A 23,441-nucleotide genomic window follows, 5' to 3' on the forward strand; every position below is an offset into this window, starting at 1 on the left:
TGGTCCTTCACTTTCACATCACTGACAGCGAGCAGCTTACTTGTGGTCGCGGCGTCTTTAAACGTCACTTCCCAAACGTGGTTCATTTGGTACGCCTCCAAAGCGACCACTTCTGGGAGCAATCTAAGGCGAACCAATGCGTACCTGAAGTCTTCAGCTCGGTATGATCGAGCCTTCACATCACCATGCATAAAAACAGTATGAAGCACAATACGCCCGGTTGGCAATCTTGGCAAAATCACCTGATACTTGTCAGCCGAAGCATCAAAAAACGACTTTTATCGCTCGTCTAGCAGCCACGGATGGCACTGCAATTTTTATTTCCCCTGAAATTTCTTACCAGCGTAGATGTGATCCCGCTCTGAATGTACCGCAATGTGAATCTGTTTGTGTAGTAGCTAACCATTCTCTTTTCCACTGACTCACGAAAGTTGGTACTCGGCTGCATTTACCGGTCACCGTCTTCATCAATCCCGGAGTTTTTGTTAGCATTAGACACCACATTAAATAAGCTATCTTTCGAAAACAAAAATGTTTTAATTCTTGGTGACATTATTATTATTATTTTAGATACAGATAAACCTAATGTTGTTTTCTATACCGATTGCTTCAGTGGGTTTGGCTATGAATCTATCATCAATGCTCCTCTATCTATCATCAATCTATCATCAATCAACGAGGTGTACTTCCAGTGGATCCTCTTCTTTAATCGGCCATGCCCTGACAAATATATCACCCCCACCCCTCTCAGGGGTTATTGATATTGACTTTACGGATCGTTTTCGTAGTTTCGTTACACACAGTAAATCATCCTGTCTTCGCGGTCAGTTTTCTACACTTCCAGATTCAACAACGAAGATTTTGTTAAGGCTATCAGTAACACATTCTGGTCTCCATGCTTCTTGTCCAGCAATCCGGAGGGAGCAATGGAATGTTTTTTCACCTTTTTTCCCACTACATATCTGAGACTACAACAATACTTAAATGTAAATAGAATTACAAATTTCCCGTAATCCATGGCTTACAAATAGTTTATTAAGTAGTATGTGCCGAAAAGAAAATCTGTACACAAAAACGAAGAAGCAGCCTTTTAAAGCTTCTTTGAAAGCCCTCTACAAAAAATACTCCAATGTTCTGAACAACTTATTTAAAAATGCGAAAAGATCTTACTATTAACAAGAACTGAGTAAAAACGCTAACGACACTAAAGAGCAATGGAGACAGAGCGAATTCCTCGATTTGCCTCGCGCTAACAATGCCCCAACTTAAATTAATTTCAATGGTACTATCTACAATGAACCATATAACATCGCGAATGCTTTTAGTGACTTCTTTTCTGAGTCACATAACCGACTTCCACTTCCACCGGAGCAAGATTTTAAATGCACTAATCAATATTTCTTTTTCCTGTCTCCCCTTGTGAAATCGAGTTGATTATTAATAGCCTCAAGGACACTAGTCTTGGACTTGATAACATATCCTCACGGCACCTGAAACTTGTTGCTAATCTAGTTTCTGTACCACTTTGTCACATTAATAATCTTCTCTTAAAGAATGGCGGTTTTCCTGCTTGCCTTAAGATAGCGAAAGTCATTCCGGTCTTCAAAAAAGGTGACAGACAAACAATATCTAACTATCTTCCAATATCTATATTATCAGTAATATGCGTTGTGGGGCTAGTTGGTTCATACTCAGATAAGTTTTATGCGCACAAAAAGACAAGGCAGACAGGACGGTGATACCTGCCTTGTCTTTTTGTGTCGTCTTTTTGTGCGCATAAAACTTATCTATATTATCATCTCTTAGTAAGGTAATTGAAAAATTAATAATCAGTCGCTTAGACCATTGTCTAAATAAATTTAATATTATTACCCATTGTCAGCTTTGGATTAGGTCCGGCAGCTCAACTTGGCTTTTATCTCTGACTGAATTTATTAAGCAGGGCATTGACAAAGGCGAATTTGTTGGTTCTGTGTTTTTAGATTTCACAAAACCTTTTGATACAATTAACCATTTGATTTTGCTACGGAAACTGGAATGTTATGGCATAGTAGGCCCTGTATCTGTCCTGGAAAGCTACTTACAAGATTGTAAACAAATGATCAATAATTATGGAACTACCTCTCTAGATAAAACTATTAACCAAGGTGTTCCTCAGGGATCTATTTTAGGACCTTTACTGTTCGTATAATATATTAACGACCTTCCTACTTCTATTAGTCCAACTCACTGTGTTTTATACGCGGACGATACTACTGTGTCATTATCTAACAGGTTCATTGATGATCTTACTGTTGATCTGAATAAAGGTTTGAGTAACATAATAAAATGGTGTCCTAATAACCACCTGGTTATTAACCCCACTAAAACACGGGTTTTATTTTTAAAAAGTAGCCATATAATCCTACCTTGCACTCCTATGCTAACCCTCAGTTCTTACACTATTCCAGCTTCCGATAACACTAGCTATCTGAGCGTTATTCTTTATTCTGGACTTAAATTATCAGCCCCCATTGCTCATCTGGAAAAAAATATCTATGTTTGGCAACCGAGCTCTCAATAAAGCACGCCCATATTTTCCTTGTTACATTCTCTTATCTCTGTATTATGCTTTCATTTACAGTCGCCTTGCTTACGGGATTGTCGTTTGGGAAAACAAAACTGCCATTTATCGTCTGCACAGCATACACAAAATCAGGCCATCCGTAATATCACCTGCAGCACTTTTTCCCATAAAGCTCGTCCCTTATTATATGAACATCATATCATATCAGTCCACCAGCTCTTTCAGTATCACCTTGTAATAGCGTTCTTTAAGCTATTGAATGACAGCTTGCATTTCCGGTCTGTTAATCCGTTACTACTTTTAAACTATAACTTTACAAGATTTGCAGCGAATAAGAATTTCCTACTCGCAAAAGTTTGTACTAATTATGGAAAAATGACATCTTTTGCAGCCATTTCATTCTGGAACTCATTGCCTTTAACACTGAAAACGTATATGTATTTGCCCACATTTAAGAATAACTTGCAGGAATTTTTGTTGAATTGCTGATGTTTTATATTTTTTGTCTAATACCTGTGTTAGTGCCTTTGTTTTTGTGTAAAATTACTGAGCTGCCATGTTTTGTATATTATAATCTTTCGCTAACTTCGCTGTTATTATTTATTTTGTTGTAGTGATCTTTTGAGGGTCCCGATGCACTCTTCTGACAATAGGACCCTCGTCTGTATTTAAAAAAAAATGAATCTCAAGGGGAAAAATGGGAAATATTAATGCAATTCAATGATTGTGTGCTATAAAACAGCAAGTAAAGGTGAAAGAAGAGGCGCTTAGAAACGACCTCACGTTTCTACTGACGCAAGAGGGCAAGCAGCCGGGCTCATGCTTGGAAGAAATCCGCTCCGTCAAGCAGAAATTGGAGGCAATAGATAAGGAGAGATATTAAGGCGCGATGGTGAGGGAGAGGGCACAGCGCCTATTAGCAGATGAAATGCCCACAAAACGTGCTCTTGATCGGAAAAGAAGCACGCCCGCAAGAATTACAAATCAAAAATAGAATGGAACGGTGTAGTCTATTCAGATAAATCGAATATAGAGAGGGCCTTTGGTGAATACTACAGCGGACATTTTAGTCACACAGAAGGTAAAATCGAACAATTCAAGTCTAGTTTCCTTTCTTTATGCCAAGGCGGATGACGAAACAAAAAACGTTTAGAGCTGCCAATCTCCGAAGGAGAAGTAAATAAAGAAACAGAAGACCTCAACCCTGGAAAGCCTCCATGACCTGACGGGCTTGCAGCCGCCCTTTACAAGGAATTCAAAGACGATTTCGCCCCAGTTTTGACTACATTATTTATTCAGGTCTACGACAAGGATATGCTTCCCCCGTCTTTTCTAACAGCCCACTGAGCTACAACCCCAAATCGACAGGTGATCTCGTCATTGCTCCCTTGAATATTGTTTCCCTGCATTCGTAATGATCAAAATAAACAGAAATTCGTTTCACGACACGACATGCCGCATTTACACGCACCGATTCTGTAATGGGAGCCTCTGAGGCTGTGATTCCGAAGTTTATCTCTAGCAACTTTATACTTATCACTCTTCTCCAAATATTTTGAAACAAACAAAAAAAGCTATGCGGGGATTCCTGGAGGTGCCGGGGTTTGAACCCGGTGCCTCTCGCATGCGAAGCGAGCGCTCTACCACTGAGCTACACCCCCAGATCGACAAGCGATCTCGTCATTGCTCCCTTGAATATTGTTTCACTGCTTTCGTAATGAATAAAGTAAACAAAAATTCGTTTCACGACACGACGTGCCGCATTTACACGCACCGATTCTATAACGGGAGCCTCTGAGGCTGTGATTCCGAAGTTTTTCTCTAGCAACTTTATACTTACCACTCTTCTTCAAATATTTTGAAACAAACAAAAAAAGCTATGCGGGGATTCCTGGAGGTGCCGGGGTTTGAACCCGGGGCCTGTCACATACGCACCCAGCACTCTACCACTGAGCTACACTTTTTTTTTCTTTGTTTCCGAAGTACACATGATCAACAAATGGTCACACTTAATAAAACACTTCAGCTGCCCTTGAGCTGAGGCGTGTGAGGTCAAATTTTTTTTTTCACTTTTGCCAAGTCATCCAGAACTTATGCCCACTGTGGTGGGTCAGGGAGCGCACAGATACATTCCCGTAGATAACCAGCACTTTCAAGAAATTTTTCACGCCCACTGCGAATGTTAATATCTTCATGCCTTACTTGCATTCGTGTTTTTCACAAGCTGGGGAGGCCTAGAAGCATTATTAAACCATAGGGTACGTCTTCGTTCTTCACTTGTATAAACCGGATGCCATAAGGGTACAGTGGTAGTTCTTTTTCAATTTTTCTTTGTAGCACGTCCCAATGAAATACTGCATCCCAGCAGTCAAAGAATATGTTTTCGATTGTCTCTGGCTTCTTGCAAAGCCGGCAGTTTGTCGTCCAAGGGACATATTTTCCTTTTTCGTGAAGCCAGGTATCGACGGGTAGAGTATTAGAGTGCAATTTTAAAAAGAACGATTTGGCGGCCGGTCTAACTGGCATCCTCTTCACCCGTTTTAAAATGTCCAGCCCTGAGCCTCCACGGTAAGGCTCCCGATACAAAGGTGCCGGCAGCATGATTTAAACTCGGTGCTTATACAGCTTTTTCTTGCCAACACTGCACAAATATTCATAGAACAAAACACACTTCTAACACATTGTAAGAGAGAACTACCTCGCGCAACTATCCTGTGACAGCACCACACAAGTTTTCACATAAGGAGACAACAAATCCGGGTAACAGCCCTTGCAGCCGCACTTCTATCACTGTTCTTAAGAAGATGCCACTTTGGTCGCGAAGAAAAAAAAAGCGCGATTCCACTTGGTGCAGAAACAAATGAATCAATCCGACTCCTCCGCTTTTTAAAGCAAGAAATAAATTCGTTCTCCTCGTCTTTTCCCAGGCTGACGTCCAAAGAAAAACCGCAACCACACGATGAATTTTTTGAATGAAACTTCGTGACGCACATAGAAAATTCATTACATACCATATCTTTGAAATCAAAAACACATTGCAGATGAAAGCGCGTGAAAAGATTGACAGTTGCCTTCGCTGCCATGACTGAGCTGCAACCCCAGATCGGCAGGTGATGTAATCATTGCTCCCTTGAATATTGTTTTGCTGCATTCGTAATGATCAAAATAAATAGAATTTCGTTCCACGACACAACGTGCCGCATGTACACGCACCGATTCTGCGATTAGAGCCACTGAAGCTGTGATTCCGAAGTTTATATCTAGCAAATTTATGCTTACCACTCTTCTTCAAATATTTTGAAACAAAAACAAAAAAAAAGCTATGCGGTGATCCCTGGAGGTGCCGGGGTTTGAACCCGGGGCCTCTCCCTTGCGAAGCGAATGCTCTACCACTGAGCTACACCTTTTTTTTTCTTCATTGCCGTGAAATACAAAACAAAAATACACATAATAAAACACTCCAAATACACTCGAGCTAACGCGTACGTGGCTAAAATCTTTTCAAGTGCACCAACTAATCAAATAGACAATGCCATTGTGGTGGATCCTTCTGCATCCTGAACGTTTCGCGTATATACACCACACTTTCAATTAAGTTTTCACGCGCAGATCGCGTGTATATATCTGCATGACGCACCTGCATTCGTGTTTTCCACAAACTATGGAGGCCAAGGAGCATAATTAAATCATACGGTGCATCATCTTGCTGGACTGGTAGGAATCTGATACCGTAGAAAGTTAAGGGAAGTTCCTTTTCAATTGTCCTTTGGAGGACGTCCCATAGAAAGACAGCATCCCAACACTGTAAGAAAACGTGCTCAATTGTTTCCGGTTTTTTTGCACAACAGGCAATTTGTTGTCCATGGGACGAAGATACCTTTATCATTCAGCCAGGTTTTGACAGGGAGCGTATTAGAGTGAAGTTTGAAAAGGAACGTTTTAGCAGATGGTCTCACGGGCATCTTCTTGACTCTTTTCAAAACGTCCTGCCCTGGGCCTCCACAGTGTAATTCCCGGTAAAAAGGCACCAGCAGCATCACGTCAATAAGATCTTTATATAGTTTTTTTCTGGAAACATTATAAAGGTAATCAAAAGAGAACCGCAATTCAAGAAACTTGCGCGAAAAAACAACCTCGCGCAGGTAGCCAGTCGCAGTACCAGGCATGTTTTCACATGACACAATCCATTCAGGGAGCAGCCTCTGCAATCGCACTTGCATCACAGTTCTTAGAAAGGCATCTTTTTGATCGCGCAGGAATATAAATCGCGAAACCACTTGACGTAAGAACAAATGGGCAAGGCAAAGCCCGCCCCTTTTAAGAGATATAAACAATATCTTCCGGGTGCTTTTTCCCATGTGGATGCCCAAATAAAAACAGCAAAAACGAGGTGCATTTTCTGAATTGAGGTTCGTGAGACACACAACACATTGATGAGGTACCACAGCCTCGAAATAATAAAAACATTGCAAATAGAAGCGCGAGAAAAAATTGAGAGTTGCCTTCCTTGCTACGCATCCGCTTTTTCTTTCGCTCTGGATGTTTCTTCCATCCAGTGCACGTTGGGATCTCGATAACAAACTAAAAGCACGCCTAGATATCGCGTTGGGAGAGCAGACCATCGCAGCTTACAGAAGAAATCAGGTGTCACGTCCCAATCAGCGTGCCAAAACCCAGAGCTTTTCTCCCAATTGATCTTGCACCCGGTTTGATCACAAAATGTTTGGACGACACCAGTGACTTCACAGATGCTCTTTCTAGTTGCACAAAAGACTGCAATCTCATCAGTGTATGCTAGCATTTTCACGTGTGCTGATTGCAGCTTGAATCCTAAAATGCGATCGCTATCAATGATAGCCAAGCAAAGTGGCTCTAAATACAGTGCAAAAAGCAGGGGTGAGAGCGGGCAGCCCTGCCTTACTGATGACCGTACTGCGATGCTGTCAGTCAGTTCACCATTCACAATAATACGGGTCGTGCAGTTCGCATAAGCCATTTTAACACCCACCCTCCGCTATGACGTCACCAAGGTTAGAATGCTCCAAAATGGAAAAAAGAATTTCGTGAGAAACACGGTCAAAGGCTTTCGCCAAATCTAATTGCATCATGGCTATCTGGCCACCGAGTGCGTCAACGCATTCTTATACGGTTCTTGCGACATGTATATTCGTGGCCCTTGATGCGGCACGTTTGATGAGGCCCAACCAATGTTTTTATTACGCTTTGCAGTCTTTTTGCTAAAACCTTCATGTACACCTTATAGTCAACATTGGTGAGGCTTATCGGTCGATATGACCCCACCAACTGTCGTTTCTCCGGATCATCTGTCTTGGGTATTAGAACAATGTGCGATGTAGAGAAAGACAATGGAACAGTATTACGTTCATAAGCTTCAGTGATTACACAGAGCATAAACTGAGCCGCATACTGCTGAAAAGTTTTAAAGAATGCGGCGCTTAGACCATCCGGCCCAGGGGCCTTCCCAGGTGTCAGGTCATCTATTGCAGATAGTATCTCCTCCAACGTTACCGGTGTTTCTATGCGCGCTTTACTTTCGTCATCCAGTGCAGGCATCAGTCTTAGAAAATCTGTTCGAAAAACGCCTACAGTCTCAAGCTTAGCGCTAAGCAGTTCTTCGAAGTGCTCTGTTACCGCACGCTGAATATCTTTAGCATCTTCAGTGATATGGCCGGCATATCTTATACTCCTTATTTCTTTCTGGCAGGCCTATCCTTTCTCGTCTGCTAGCGCTCGTTTTGTCGGTACTTCTCCAGACCAAAGTTTTTCAGCCCTTGCACGTATAACAGCCGCTGTGTATCTTTCACTGTCGATTGTTTCCAACTCACTTTTTATCTCTCGTATTTTACTGGCGAAATGCCCTGGCACTGAACTTTCCATGCTCAAAAGAAACTGGAGTTGTTCATTCAGTTATTTTTCTTTTTCTTTCTCTTTATGCCGCACCTTACTGCTCTTTTCTATGGATTTCAATTTGACCCACTCTTTCAAGCGGTCCCATTCCGCTGCAAAACTTACTGGTCGCATAGCAAGACGATTTTCAAACTCGGTCTTAACTTCCATAAGGAACTCTTCATCGGCGAGAAGCTTGGCATTCAGTTTCCATAGGTGCCAGTTAAAGCGCGATTCTTTCCTTTCCTACCAAACACTGCACTCACGAGACAATGATCACTCAAAGACACAGGCTTGACCTCATTTGCAGTACATGGGAAAACAAGATCAACCGGGGCATACACCCTGTCCAATCGAGCATGGCTATCTCGCTCAAAGTGCGTGAACCCTGGCTGGTTTCCAGTGGAGAACACACTGCCAACATCCTCAAGGCCATACTCATGCACAAGTGCATTCAACAGCTCGGAGCTTCTGTCTGTTCGTGGTTTACACTTCGCCGCTCGGTCCACAGCTGAGCACACACAGTTGTAGTCACCAAGTACAAGCAAGGTTTTGTCAGTCTTCAACCACAATTCAATAGACTCAAAAAACGATTCACGTTCGCATTTTGAATTGGGAGCATACACACACACAACACGCCAGCATAAATTACAGTAGGTAAAATCAGTAACCAAAAGCCGACCACTTGGACAGGCAAAAACGGACTCTACGCTTACTCCCAGCGTGTTACGTATAAATAAAGGGCATCCACCCGATACACCAACAGAATGACATACACACACATAAAAGTTTGCTTGAAAAGAAGCCACCATACGGTCAGTGCTTTCATGGCTCTCAATCTTCGACTCTTGCACAGCTGCTATATCTATATCATTATCCATAAAGAGGCGACTGAGCTGGCATTGTGGCCTTCTCGCTCCCAGCCCTCTGACAGTCAAAGAAGCTACGTGTAACGGCGAATTAAGCTTAAGAGTCATGAATTAGAAAGAGACGCCCGTACCAGCATGGTGCCTACCTTCATGGTTGCGTGGCCTCCGCTTCTGAAGAACAGCGGCGTATGTGTGCACGTAATGTCCTCCCAGCAGAACATCGGGCTGCATTCAAACGAAGTCCAAGCACCGTCTTTCATTTTTTTTCCACACACGCCCCTCTTGGTTGCAGAATGTTCCTGACGCTGGTCGGTAGGCAGCCGACCCACAAATCGTTCAGGACACCACAAAACTACGGAGGCGGCTTCCCAGCCTGCCGCGTGTCGGCTGAGAAGTTCGACTTCGGTCTTAACGTGGCTCTTCGGATGCCAGAAGTTTTCGGCGGCGGCTCACCACAAACGCCGCCTGGCGGCTGAGTCCCCTCGACGCTTTCCTCGTGTGGACGTTTCGCGGCAAAAATGGCTGCTGTCTCCGGCCCAACCTCCATGGCATCAGTACAGGGAGGCTCAGTACTGAGATTCTCCTCAGCGTCAGAAAAATTGATTACATCTTCTGATGCTTCCTTTTACGCGCCTTCATGGTCCTGTGACGGATCTTGCAAGGCTTTCAGAGTTTCATTCTCTTGACTGGGCACCGTCACCTTATGCTTTGTTAAAACAGTCATGGAAGGTGCGTCCTGTTTTGTTGACTGACCTCTAATGTCATCAGCCTCCTCCGCATCCACCTCGTCCATTATTAACTCCGACTAATCTTCGCTGGTCCCAGGTCCGGCAATGCTAGCGTAGGTTCGTGCACACTGGCTGTCTTCATGCCCGAACCGTCGACAGGTTCCGCAGCGAGGAACCCGGCACTCTTTGCGGATGTGACCCGTACTCCGGCAGCGTAGGCACAACGGGGGTCTGCCTGGCACGATCACTAGCGCCAGCTCGCCGCTAACATTCAACTGATGCGGCAGGTCGTAGAGCTTCAAGCCAGCTTTCAGCTTCAGCGTGACGAGTCTAGTGGTGGAGCGCTTTTCTAGCATACCTTTAACACGCCAGCGCTCACGGAAAACCTCCGACACCTTTCCGTACGGCGCAAATGCAGCACGAACATCCTCGTCTGGCACGTTGTGTAGCAGCCAGTGAAGTTTGAGTCGCACGTCCTGGTTCGCCGGGTCAATCCACAAGCAGCGACCGTTTTTTACACACAGCTCACCTACACTTACAACCTTGTTCACCGCTTCAGCATCTTTGAGAGTGATGGCCCAGACGTGGCTCATCCGATACGCCCCCATTGCGATAACATCAGGTATTAGCGAGTGTTGCGCTAACGCATCCCGGAAATCTTCCACCCGGTACGGGCGGGCCCTGATTTCGGCGTGCAAAAAAACGGTATTCAAAACAAACCGACCTGTTGGCAGTGCAGGCAAAACAACCTGGTAAGTATTCTCCTGTTCAGCAGTCCTGTTACCGCGGCCTGACATGGCCGCTGAAGCCGCTCCTGATAAGCCCTGCATCCTGCGTCCGTTCACTGGCGTGGCCGGAAGCAGAATTCAACTGAGCTACACCCCCAGATTGACAGGTCATCTCGTCATTTGTCCCTTGAATATTGTTGCACTGCTTTCGTAATGAATAAAGTAAACAAAAATTCGTTTCACGACACGAGGTGCGCAAATACACGCACCGATTCTGTACTGGGAGCCTCTGAGGCTGTGATTCCAAAGTTTATCTCTAGCAACTTTATACTTACCACTTTTCTTCAAATATTTTGAAACAAACAAAAAAAGCTATGCGGGGATCCCTGGAGGTGCCCGGGTTTGAACCCGGGGCCTCTCACATGCGAAGCGAGCGCTCTACCACTGAGCTACACCCCCTTTTTTTTTTCTTTATTGCCTGACTTTAACACAAATACACCGCACTGGAACTCAAAACAACATGAACATAGGCATAATATATGTACACAAAGCTAGTTCTCGTTGCCTAACCCCCCCTGAGGGGCAGGCATTGTCATGTTAAAATTCCTTGAGCACCGTCAAAGGTTCCAGCTTTGACAGCCACTCAGGAGCACATGGTTGCAATTTAAGCCCCTCGAGCCATCGCTGCACACTTTCACGGAAAAACATGCGGGCTGGCCGTGCATCTGGATCGCAGTGATAACCAACCATTCGTGCGCGCCATATACTGTGGAGGCACATTAACATAACTTGGTCTAACGGCATATCGTGGTTATCCAATGGCAAATACCTAATGCCATGGGAATCAAGTGGCACCTGTTTTTTTATTGTCCTTTGCAGAATATCCCACAAATATACTCCCTCCCAGCAATGCAAAAACACGTGATCTATTGTCTCTGGCTGTTTGCAGATGAGACATTGGGCCCCCCACGGTAGGAACATACACTTTTCCTCCATAAATGATTTTACACACAAAGTACCGGTATGTAGCATAAAGAAAAACGTTTTAGCTCCCGTAGAAACTTGCATTTTCTTTACGCGTTTTAATACATTACTTCCTGTGCCTCCATAGTATAAAGCTCTGTACAAGGGCACCGGGAACACCACTTCACAAACATCCTTGTATAATGTTCTCCTGTTAACATTACTTAAATACACTTTCGAAAAACGTGCGCTTAAGAATTTCACGCTCACAACAATTTCCCTAAAGAATCCAAAAAGAGAACCCGGCATACATTGAGTATAAACTACGAAATCAGGCAACGCTCGACCAAGTCTTTGTTGACACACTGTGCGCAGGAATGGATCGCTGGCATCCCTAAAAAACATGAACCGGTTGACAATCTGTCGCACAAACAAATGACCCAGACCAAGCCCCCCATGCTTCACCTGCCGGAACAAATTTGTCCGACTGCACCTCTCCCAACTCGAGGCCCAAACAAACACCGCAAAAACTCGATGCAATTTTTCCACATTTACACGGGAGCAATGCAACACTTGCATTACATACCATAACTTACTAATTAAAAACAGGTTGCAAACTGTGGCTCTTGCAAATATTGATAATTGAGCGCTTTTCCATTTCTCCGTTTTATCACGGGTTTCTCTGACCTGCTCTAGCCAGTATGGCTCGCTTTCCTTGTAAAATTCCAAGGGCACACCCAAGTACTTTGCAGGCGTTGTAACCCACGACACATTAGCGAAAGTGTCGGGGGTCAGCTGCCATTCTCCGTGCCAAAATCCCAGGCACTTACCCCAGTTAACTTTACTCCCTGTGACTTTGCTAAAATGTTTTACCACATCCACTGTCCTCTTTATACTGTCTTTATTCACACAAAAAAACCGCAACGTCATCTGCGTAAGCCAGCAATTTGACTTCTGACTCCTGCAGTCGAAAACCATCAATGTCATTGTTTTGTAGGATGCTTAAACACAATGTTTCAATATAAATGCCGAACAAAAGAGGGCTGAGGGGGCAACCTTGGCGCACCGAACGTCGTACGTTGATGGGGGCCCCCAGTGACTTATTGACAATTAATCTCGTAGTGCAGTTACGGTACGCCAAGGCCACTCCCTCTCGAATAACAGAGCCGACATTAACATAGTCTAATATACTGAACAGAATAGTATGTGCCATATAATCAAAAGCTTTCTCCAAGTCCAACTGCAGTAACGCAACACATGCATGAGTTGCATCGCAGCATTCGAGCACACTTCTCGCTTTGTGAATGTTCTGAAAGATAGATCGCCCTTTGATACCGCACGTTTGGTGAGGGCCCACTAGTTCGCATATAACCGTTTGTAGTCTGCCAGCAAGCACCTTCATATAAATCTTGTAATCAACGTTTGTCAGAGCAATGGGCCTGTAAGACGACAACTGCCTAAGCTTATCTGGTTGGTCAGTTTTCGGAATAAGTACTGTGTGCGACGATCCGAAAGACGCAGGCAGTACCTTCAGTTCATACGCTTCATTAAATAAGGCACACAACAAAGGAGATAGCTGTTCCTTGAACGCTTTATAAAAAGCCGCACTCAGGCCATCAGGCCCGGGTGATTTCCCTGGGTTTAAATTTTCTATTGCCTGCTGCACTTCTTTTTCGCTTATTGGCCGCTCCAGTCTTTCTTTTTGTTCCTCGTCAATTTTTGGCATCGCGTCAAGAAAGGATTCTTTAAATCGGTCCAAATTAACCTCTCGGGACGAAAATAGCTTTTCATAATACTCCCGGAAAGCTTTCGCGATTCCTTCGTTATCGGTTTCTGTGCGTCCTGCCCAATCTCCCTCTGCCACGTGATTTCGCCTTGCATTTGCTTTTTCTATTCCCAACGACCTTTTTGTCGGCGTCTCATCCATGGCCAATTTTTCCGCTCTCGCACGCACCAGTGCTCCGCGATAACGGTCTTCGTCATTCGGTTGAAGTCTTTGTTTTATTTTTCTAACGTCGTCCATGTATAGCCCTGGCGTGTTACACTCCAGGGCTAACAATTTATCTAGCAAAGATCTTAAATGCATTTCATTTTGTTTTTCTTGAAACCGTATGCAGCTGGATTTTTCTATAGCTTTGATTTTAATTTGTTGCTTACACAGTTCCCATTCTTGACCCAGTTCGTGGGTGTCCTCCTGACAAATCTTACCAATTTCTTCTTCTACTAGTCTGGTGAATTGCTCGTCATTCAGCAGTTTATTATTTACCTTCCACAATTCCCAATTAAAACCGCTACCTTCGTTTCTTGTTCCAATTGTACACTGAACAATGCAGTGATCTGAGTACGTTACGGCCAAAACATAATAATCCTGGCATTTTGGGGCCAGTTCTGCGGACACATAAATCCTGTCAAGGCGGGCGTGGCTAGCACCCTGGAAATGAGTATACTGAACCCGTCGCTCGCTCGTGAGACACTCTGCAACGTCTTCCAGTGCAAACTCGTCTATCAAGCGCGAAAGTACCTCTGTGCTACGATCCCTAAATGTACGATGGCTAGTTTTGTCACCGGAGCTCAGTACACAATTGAAATCTCCCGGGAAGACAAGTTGCTTATCCGTTTTTAAAAACCCTTCAACAAAATCAAACAAAGCAGCCCTCTCATGAACTACCGTAGGTGCATATATACAAACAGCACGCCACTCAGCCGAGCAAAAACTAAAATCGAGGACCTCACCCCGACCCGGCGGAAAAGAAGCATGCGACTGCACTGCAAGACCCGGCAACTTCTTCACAAACAGGACGCATCCAGCAGAAGTACCGACTGCATGGCTGACAACTGCGTAAAACCGCGACGTGAAACGCTGCACCATGCTCTCGGTCTCTTGTTCACCCTCGACTTTTGTCTCTTGAACTCCAAGTATATCGATGTCATTTTCATTTAAAAGGCGCAGGACCTGGCTCTGCTTCCTTTTCGCTGCTAGACCTCTCACGTTAAGGGTCGCAACCTTTAGTGACAGTATATAAGCCATTTTCTTAGAGTGAAAAGAGGCCAAGAGCATGGTGCTTACCTTTCACGTCTAGCATGGCGCTAGACGCTTTCGTTGACGCCAGAGCCATGAGGTTGGACTGGCAGACCTTGTGACGGGGGCGGCTTTTCGGCAGCTCTCCTGTCCGTCGAGACATTCGGTCTTGGTTTGAAGGTCGCCCTCCTCCCTATTGGCGTTTTTATCGGCGGCTCGTTGTTGCTAGCTGCCTCTGCCTCGTTCGTCTCACTGGCGCTCCCGTCGTGGGCACGCTTCGCAGGGCCCTGGAAGTTGTTCGCTCGGCCGCTGCTCCCTTCGGGGGTCCCCCGTCTGCCCGCAGACTCCGGTAGTTCAATTTTTGAGCTCTCGGCCTCGCTCACCCTTTCTTCCTCCGACGGTCCGTTACTTGGCAGTGCCACTTCCCTGTCTGGTCCCCCGAGCATCTCGTCTCCACCCCCCGGGGGCACTAACATGCCTGTCGTTGCTGCCATCCTCTCAGCCTCTCCGACCCCTTTTGCGGCCTCCCCCGTCTCTGCGACATCCATTCGGTGTTCCGTCATGTCCGCCCTCGCTGTTGGTGCAGTAGCCACTGCATACGTTCGTACGCAGTCTTCCTCGGAGTGGCCAAAGCGCTTACACGTCGCACACCGCGGAATCTTACATTCCCGCCGCACATGACCGGTCCCGCGGCAGCGCAGGCACTGCATGGGGCGCCCAGGCACCACAACAAGGGCCAACTCCCCTGCTACTCTTATCTGGTGAGGTAGGTCTTCTATCTTCATCCCAGGCTTCAACTTCAGAAGCACGGTTCTCGTTGTTGAGCCCTTTTCGTGCACGCCCTGGACTCGCCACCGCTCACGGGTCACTTCGGTCACCTCACCGAAAGCCGCAAAGGCAGTACGGACATCCTCGTCCGCCACGCCATGCAACATCCAGTGGAGCCGTAGCTTCACCTGTTGGTCCTCCGGGTCAATGACGATACACCGTCGACCTTTCACTTCAAGCTCCTTGAAGGCTAGCAGCCGCTTGGTTGCTTCCGTGCTGTTCAAAGTCACCGCCCAGACATGGTTTATTTGGTAAGCCCCCAAGGCCACCACGTCTGGGAGCGTACCAATCTTGGCCAGGGCGTCCCGGAAATATTCAACCTTGAAAGGTCGCACTCGTACGTCGCCGTGCAAAAAAACTGTGTTGAAAACAACACGTCCGGTGGGCAGATGCGGCAAAATGATCTGGTATTCCTTATCGTCGTTTTCGTCAAGCCTGTTACCGCGGCCAGCCTGGGCCGCTATCGCCGCTCCGCTGGAGCACATGATTCTGCGACCGTTCACTACGGTGTCCGGAAGTAGAATCCCCCTGAGCTACACCCCCATATCGTCAGGTGATCTCGTCATTGGTCCCTTGAATATTGTTTCATGCTTTCGTAATGAATAAAGTAAACAAAAATTCGTTTAACGACACGACATGCCGCATTTACACGCACCGATTCTGTAATGGGAGCCTCTGAGGCTGTGATTCCAAAGTTTATCTCTAGCAACTTTATACTTACCACTCTTCTTCAAATATTTTGTAACAAACAAAAAAAAGTTATGCCGGGATCCCTGGAGGTGCCGGGGTTTGAACCCGGGGCCTCTCACATGCGAAGCGAGCGCTCTACCACTGAGCTACACCCCCAGATCGACAGGTGATCTCATCATTGGTCCCTTGAATATTGTTTCACTGCTTTGGTAATGAATAAAGTAAACAAAAATTTGTTTAACGACACGACATGCCGCATTTACACGCACCGATTCTGTAATGGGAGCCTCTGAGGCTGTGATTGCAAAGTTTATCTCTAGCAACTTTATACTTACCACTCTTCTTCAAATATTTTGTAACAAACAAAAAAAAGTTATGCCGGGATCCCTGGAGGTGCCGGGGTTTGAACCCGGGGCCTCTCACATGCGAAGCGAGCGCTCTACCACTGCTACACCCCCCTTTTTTTTTCTTTATTGCCTGGCTTTGACACGTATACACCGCACTGGAACTCAAAACAACAGGAAAAAAGGAATAATATATGTACACAAAGGTAGCTAGCGTTGCCTAACACCCACTAAGGGGGCAGGCATTGTCATGTTAAAATTCCTTGAGCACCATCAAAGGTTCCTGCTTTGACAGCCACTCAGGAGCACATGGTTGCAATTTAAGCACGTCGAGCCATCGCTGCACACATTCACGGAAATACATGCGGGCTGGCCGTGCATCTGGATCGCAGTGATAACCAGCCATTCGTGCGCGCCATATACTCTGGAGGCACAGTAACATAACCTGGTCTAACGGCATATCATCGTGGTTATCCAATGGCAAATACCTAATGCCATGGGAATCAAGTGGCAACTGTTTTTTTATTGTCCTTTGCAGAAGCTCCCACAAATATACCCCCTCCCAGCAATGCAAAAACACGTGATCTATTGTCTCTGGCTGTTTGCAGATGAGACATTGGGCCCCCCACGGTAGGAACATACCCTTCTCCTCCATAAATGATTTTACACTCAAAGCACCGGTATGTAGCATAAAGAAAAACGTTTTAGCTCCCGGAGCAACTTGCATTTTCTTTACTCGTTTTAATACATTACTTTCTGTGCCTCCATAGTATAAAGCTCGGTACAAGGGCACCGGGAACACCACTTCACAAACATCCTTGTATAATGTTCTCCTGTTAACATTACTTAAATACTCTTTCGAAAAACGTGCGCTTAAGAATTTCACGCTCAAAACAATTTCCCTAAAGAATCCAAACAGAGAACCAGGCATACATTGAGTATAAACTACGAAATCAGGCAACGCTCGACCAAGTCTTTGTTGACACACTATGCGCAGGAATGGATCGCTGGCATCCCTAAAAAACATAAACCGGTTGACAATCTGTCGCACAAACAAATGACCCAGACCAAGCCCCCCATGCTTCACCTGCCGGAACAAATTTGTCCGACTGCACCTCTCCCAACTCGAGGACCAAAGAAACACCGCAAAAACTCGATGCAATTTTTGCACATTTACACGGGAGCAATGCAACACTTGCATAATATACCATAACTTGCTAATTAAATACAGGTTGCAAACTGCGGCTCTTGCAAATATTGATAATTGAGCGCTTTTCCATTTCTCCGCTTTTTCACTGGTTTCTTTTACTTGCTTTAGCCAATATGGCTCGCTTTCCTTGTAAAATTTAAAGGGCACACCCAAGTACTTTGCAGGCGTTGTAACCCACGACACATTAGCGAAAGTGTCGGGGGTCAGCTGCCATTCTCCGTGCCAAAATCCCAGGCACTTAGCCCAGTTAACTTTCCTCCCTGTGACTTTGCTAAAATGTTTTACCACATCCACTGTCCTCTTTATACTCACCTTATTTACACAAAAAACCGCAACGTCATCTGCGTATGCCAGCAATTTCACTTCTGACTCCTGCAGTCGAAAACCAACAATGTCATTGTTTTGTAGGATGCTTAAACACAACGTTTCAATATAAATGCCGAACAAAAGAGGGCTGATGGGGCAACCTTGGCGCACCGAACGTCGTACGTTGATGGGGGCCCCCAGTGACTTATTGACAATTAATCTCGTAGTGCAGTTACGGTACGCCAAAGCCACTCCCTCTCGAATAATAGAGCCGACATTAACATAGTCTAATATACTGAACAGAATACTATGTGCCACACAATCAAAAGCTTTCTCCAAGTCCAACTGCAGTAACGCAACACATGCATGAGTTGCATCGCAGCATTCGAGCACACTTCTCGCTTTGTGAATGTTCTGAAAGATAGATCGCCCTTTGATACCGCACGTTTGGTGAGGGCCCACTAGTTCGCATATAACCGTTTGTAGTCTGCCAGCAAGCACCTTCATATAAATCTTGTAATCAACGTTTGTCAGAGCAATGGGCCTGTAAGACGACAACTGCCTAAGCTTATCTGGTTGGTCAGTTTTCGGAATAAGTACTGTGTGCGACGATCCGAAAGACGCAGGCAGTGTCTTCAGTTCATACGCTTCATTAAATAAGGCACACAACAAAGGAGATAGCTGTTCCTTGAACGCTTTATAAAAAGCCGCACTCAGGCCATCAGGCCCGGGTGATTTCCCTGGGTTTAAATTTTCTATTGCCTGCTGCACTTCTTTTTCGCTTATTGGCCGCTCCAGTCGTTCTTTTTGTTCCTCGTCAATTTTTGGCATCGCGTCAAGAAAGGATTCTTTAAAACGGTCCAAATAAACCTCTCGGGACGAAAATAGATCTTCATAATACTCCCGGAAAGCTTTCGCGATTCCTTCGTTATCGGTTTCTGTGCGTCCTGCCCAATCTACCTCTGCCACGTGATTTCGCCTTGCATTTGCTTTTTCTATTCCCAACGATCTTTTTGTCGGCGTCTCATCCATGGCCGATTTTTCCGCTCTTGCACCCACTACCTCTCCTTGGTATCTGTCTTCTTCTATCAAGTTAATCTGTTCTTTTATTTTTCGAATATCCTCTATCCATCTGCCGGGTGCCTTACATTCCTGTTCGTGTAGTTTTGCAAGCAAAGCCTTAAGCTGGGTTTCTGTAATTTTCTTCTCGTACAGCAGGGAACTGGATCTGTCAATGGCTTTAATTTTAATCTGTTCCTTGCACAACTCTCACTGTTTCCAGATTTCGAGCAAAGTCCCTGGCCTCACTTTAATCAATTCATTCAATACCACGCGTCTAAGGGCATCATCCTTAAGCAATTTATTGTTGAATTTCTATAACTCCCAGCTAAATGCATTGCTTCGTTTTTTGGTGCCGAATAAGCACTGCACCAAACAGTCATCCGTGAATGTCATAGGCACAACTCGGTATTCATTGCATGAAGGAATCAGATCCAGCGACGCGTAAATTATGTCCAGACGCGCGTGGCTAGAACCTTGGAAGTGCGTGTACTGAACGGCACGCGGCCCTTCCAAGCAATCAGCCACATCCTCCATATTCCATTCGCTTATTAACTGGCATAAAACTTCAGTGCTCTTGTCTCTGAATCCGCGTGTGCTGGTTTTGTCTCGAGCATTCAGTACAGAGTTAAAATCGCCCAGCAATACTACCTGCCTTTCCGTACTTAACTGCTGCATAACATTCTCGAAAAACACTGTTCTTTCCTCCACACCGTTAGGAGCGTACACACAAATAATGCGCCACTCAACACCGCTGTATACACAATCAGCCACTACACACCGTCCAGAAGAGCATGAGGAGTAGCCCTTTACAACCAGACCAGGCAGCTTTTTGACGAACAATACACACCCGGCCGAACTCCCAACTGCGTGGCTAACAATGGCGTAAAATCTAGCCGTGAAACGTCGCACCATGCTCCCGGTCTCTTCCTCCCCATCAACCTTAGTTTCTTGCACGGCAAGCACGTCAATATCGTGGTCAGTTAAGAGCCGGTGCACCTGGCTCTGCTTCTTTTTGCCTGCCAATCCTCTGACATTTAACGTGGCTACTCTTAAGGTGGTTTCAGGCGCCATTTTCATCAAGGGTGAAGAGACCGAAAGCATGGTGCTTACCTTTCCCGTCTAGCGCGTTGCTAGACGCCGTCGTTGGATCCATCCCCGTCCGGTGCGAGTGGCTGACCTGCAGCGGGGGCACTTTATCCGCTGCCCGTCTCTCTGATGAAATGTTTGGCCGCGGACGAAGCGTTGACCGCCGGGATTGCCCCGTTTTTGCTGGTGGCTCGTCGACGCTGGGGGCTGACGCCTGGTTACCTTCGGGTTCGGACAGCGTGTGGGATCGCTTGGCTGGGGCTGGGACGCCTGGCTTACGAACACCGCTGGTGTCCGAGTGCTCCTCCCCATTATCCTGTTCCATACCGTTTCCCGGCTCAAGTGACGTGCCTTCCTCATTGCTAGGGAGCTCAGGTGCAGAGTCCGGTCTCCCCACATCCCTCGCAGCATTGCCGCTTTCTGCCGAGTCCACCGACGAATCCGTCTCCCGTGTCTGCGTTCGCACCTCTCCGGCACCCTTCGCCGCCTCCTCCGCCTCGACCACGTCCATGGTGAGCTCCGCCGACCGTTCCGCAGTTCCATGTCCCGCGGCCGAAGCGTACGAAAGCACACAGGCAGCTTCGTCATGACCGTAGCGTCTACACTTTGGACAACGCGGCACCTTGCATTCTCGTCGAACGTGACCGGTACCGCGGCAGCGCAGGCACTGCATCGCTCTTCCAGGCACCACGACAAGGGCCAGCTCTCCGGCCACTCGCAGCTGGTGAGGTAAGTCATCGACCTTAATGCCGGGTTTCAATTTCAGGAGCACAGTCCTCGTGGTGGACCCCTTCTCCCTGACGCCTTGAACTCTCCACCTCTCCCGGGTCACCTCGGTCACCTTCCCAAAAGCCGCAAAAGCCGTCCGGATGTCGTCGTCTGCCACACCGTACAACATCCAGTGAAGTCGCAGTTTCACCTGTTGGTCCTCGGGATCGATAATAAGGCAACGGCGTCCCTTAACTTCGAGCTCCTTGAAAGCCGCCAATTTCTTCGTTGCTTCTGTGCTGCTTAACGTGACCGCCCAAACATGGTTGATCTTATACGCCCCCAACGCCACAACGTCGGGGAGCGCACCAGCGTTGGCAAGGGCGTCGCGGAAATCCTCCGGTGGGCAAAGTTGGCAGAATAATCTGATATTCGCTATCATCCATGTCCTCAAGCCTGTTTCCGCGGCTTGAAAGGGCCGCTATCGCCGCTCCGCTGGAGCACATGATTCTGCGACCGTTCACTACGGTGGCCGGAAGTAGAATGACTGAGCTACACCCCCAGATCGACAGGTGATCTCGTCATTTGTCCCTTGAATATTGTTTCACTGCTTTCGTAATGAATAAAGTAAACAAAAATTCGTTTAACGACACGACATGCCGCATTTACACGCACCGATTCTGTAATGGGAGCCTCTGAGGCTGTGATTCCAAAGTTTATCTCTAGCAACTTTATACTTACCACTCTTCTTCAAATATTTTGAAACAAACAAAAAAAGTTATGCCGGGATCCCTGGAGGTGCCGGGGTTTGAACCCGGGGCCTCTCACATGCGAAGCGAGCGCTCTACCACTGAGCTACACAACCTTTTTTTTTTTTCTTTATTGCCTGGCTTTGACACAAAATACACAAATACAAATACCTGTCGATCTGGGTGTGTAGCTCAGTGGAATTTCTGTTGTTTTGAGTTCCACTGAGCTACACCCCCAGATCGACAGGTGATCTCGTCATTGGTCCCTTGAATATTGTTTCGCTGCTTTCGTAATGAATAAAGTAAACAAAAATTCGTTTAACGACACGACATGCCGCATTTACACGCACCGATTCTGTAATGGGAGCCTCTGAGGCTGTGATTCCAAAGTTTATCTCTAGCAACTTTATACTTACCACTCTTCTTCAAATATTTTGAAACAAACAAAAAAATTTATGCCGGGATCCCTGGAGGTGCCGGGGTTTGAACCCGGGGCCTCTCACATGCGAAGCGAGCGCTCTACCACTGAGCTACACCCCCAGATCGACAGGTGATCTCGTCATTGGTCCCTTGAATATTGTTTCACTGCTTTCGTAATGAATAAAGTAAACAAAAATTCGTTTCACGACACGACGTGCCGCATTTACACGCACCGATTCTGTAATGGGAGCCTCTGAGGCTGTGATCCCAAAGTTTATCTCTAGCAACTTTATACTTACCACTCTTCTTCAAATATTTTGAAACAAACAAAAAAAGCTATGCCGGGATCCCTGGAGGTGCCGGGGTTTGAACCCGGGGCCTCTCACATCCGAAGCGAGCGCTCTACCATTGGGCTACACTCCCTTTTTTTTCTTTATTGCCGGCTTTGACACACAATACACAACATACAAAAGTGATAAAACGTGTCAGCAAACCTTTAGCGGACACGACGCGTTAAAATTTATTCATCTCTACCAAGCTGTTAAGCTGGTCTATCCAATCTGGTGGTTCGGGGAGTGTTCGATACACTTCCCTCAAACGTACAACACTTTCTATAAAATGTTCCCGCACAGGGCGCACATCAACATCTGCATTGTTGAACTGCATTCGCGTTTTCCACAAGCTGTGGAGGCTGAGGAGCATAATCGTATCCAGGGGTCCATTGTCAGCGTGTAAAACCGGAAGGAATCTTATGCCGTACATATCTAGGGGTAATTCTTGTTTAAAAGTCCTTTGAAGCACATCCCAGAAAAAGATGGGATCCCAACAATCGAGGAATACGTTTTCTATGGTTTCAGCTTTCTTACATAGGTAACAGTTAGTTGTCCAGGGTACAAAAAGACCTTTTTCATGAAGCCATGTTTTTACTGATAACGTGTTAGTATGAAGTTTAAAGAAAAAGGATTTGATCCAGGGTAACACCGGCATTCTCTTCACTCTGTGCAAAACATCTCCTCCTGGGCCTCCACATAATGGCAAACGATAAAGTGGAACCGGAATCATTGCATCCAATAAATCTGAGTACAATTTTTTCCGCGTGACATCATTCAAGTATTGCATCGAAAATCGCGCATGCAGCATCCCGTATGCAAGTACCACTTCGCGTAGGTACCCTCTCACAGCCCCACCAATAGCATGACAAGAGCATACCACATATCCTGGAAGGAGTCTGCACAGTCGGAGGTGCACAACTGTGCGC

The 23,441-nt window shown here is 46.0% G+C and overlaps 8 non-coding genes across 8 annotated transcripts; all 8 read right to left on the reverse strand.

Moving 5' to 3' along the window:
* Positions 1-4,155: 4,155 nt before the first annotated feature.
* On the reverse strand, positions 4,156-4,227 carry TRNAA-CGC (transfer RNA alanine (anticodon CGC)). The gene has a single exon. It is a non-coding gene; the product is annotated as a tRNA-Ala (tRNA).
* Positions 4,228-5,901: 1,674 nt separating this feature from the next.
* Positions 5,902-5,973, reverse strand: TRNAA-CGC (transfer RNA alanine (anticodon CGC)). Its single transcript has one exon. It is a non-coding gene; the product is annotated as a tRNA-Ala (tRNA).
* A 5,212-nt stretch (positions 5,974-11,185) lies between these two features.
* Positions 11,186-11,257, reverse strand: TRNAA-CGC (transfer RNA alanine (anticodon CGC)). Its single transcript has one exon. It is a non-coding gene; the product is annotated as a tRNA-Ala (tRNA).
* A 5,125-nt stretch (positions 11,258-16,382) lies between these two features.
* Positions 16,383-16,454, reverse strand: TRNAA-CGC (transfer RNA alanine (anticodon CGC)). The gene has a single exon. It is a non-coding gene; the product is annotated as a tRNA-Ala (tRNA).
* Positions 16,455-16,686: 232 nt separating this feature from the next.
* Positions 16,687-16,756, reverse strand: TRNAA-CGC (transfer RNA alanine (anticodon CGC)). The gene has a single exon. It is a non-coding gene; the product is annotated as a tRNA-Ala (tRNA).
* Positions 16,757-21,807: 5,051 nt separating this feature from the next.
* Positions 21,808-21,879, reverse strand: TRNAA-CGC (transfer RNA alanine (anticodon CGC)). Its single transcript has one exon. It is a non-coding gene; the product is annotated as a tRNA-Ala (tRNA).
* Positions 21,880-22,231: 352 nt separating this feature from the next.
* TRNAA-CGC (transfer RNA alanine (anticodon CGC)) lies at positions 22,232-22,303 on the reverse strand. The gene has a single exon. It is a non-coding gene; the product is annotated as a tRNA-Ala (tRNA).
* A 231-nt stretch (positions 22,304-22,534) lies between these two features.
* Positions 22,535-22,606, reverse strand: TRNAP-CGG (transfer RNA proline (anticodon CGG)). The gene has a single exon. It is a non-coding gene; the product is annotated as a tRNA-Pro (tRNA).
* Between the last annotated feature and the right edge of the window lie 835 nt (positions 22,607-23,441).

This window comes from Amblyomma maculatum, chromosome 3 (genome assembly GCF_055883805.1).
Source record: "Amblyomma maculatum isolate TAMU_Amacu chromosome 3, ASM5588380v1, whole genome shotgun sequence".
NCBI classification, from domain to species: domain Eukaryota; kingdom Metazoa; phylum Arthropoda; class Arachnida; order Ixodida; family Ixodidae; genus Amblyomma; species Amblyomma maculatum.